Consider the following 380-nt stretch of genomic DNA (forward strand, 5'->3'; position numbering starts at 1 on the left):
GATCAGGCTGGGGGCGGGGAGGCAGTTGGCGATCAGGAGGCAGCCGACCCATGGTTGTTTCATCTCCTCATGAAATACTTTCTTAATATTTCCTTTATGTTTTTATTGATTTCTGAGAGAGGAAGGGAGAGGGAGAGAGAGACAGAAACATCAGAGATGAGAACCACTGCTCGGCTGCCCCCTGCACGCCCCCTACTGGGCAATAAAAAAAATATATATGTGTATATACATGCATATAAAGTCAGGGAGAACTCGCTGTGTGTTCGCCGACGCTGAGCGACGTTCTTGGGGAAATCTCCGATTTAGTGACGGGTCCCGGGGCTCGTTCCTGCCGCCCGGCCGGCGTCCGGCACTCCCTGTGCGTCCCGCTCTCACTGCCG

Source organism: Eptesicus fuscus, chromosome 1 (genome assembly GCF_027574615.1).
Source record: "Eptesicus fuscus isolate TK198812 chromosome 1, DD_ASM_mEF_20220401, whole genome shotgun sequence".
NCBI lineage: Eukaryota > Metazoa > Chordata > Mammalia > Chiroptera > Vespertilionidae > Eptesicus > Eptesicus fuscus.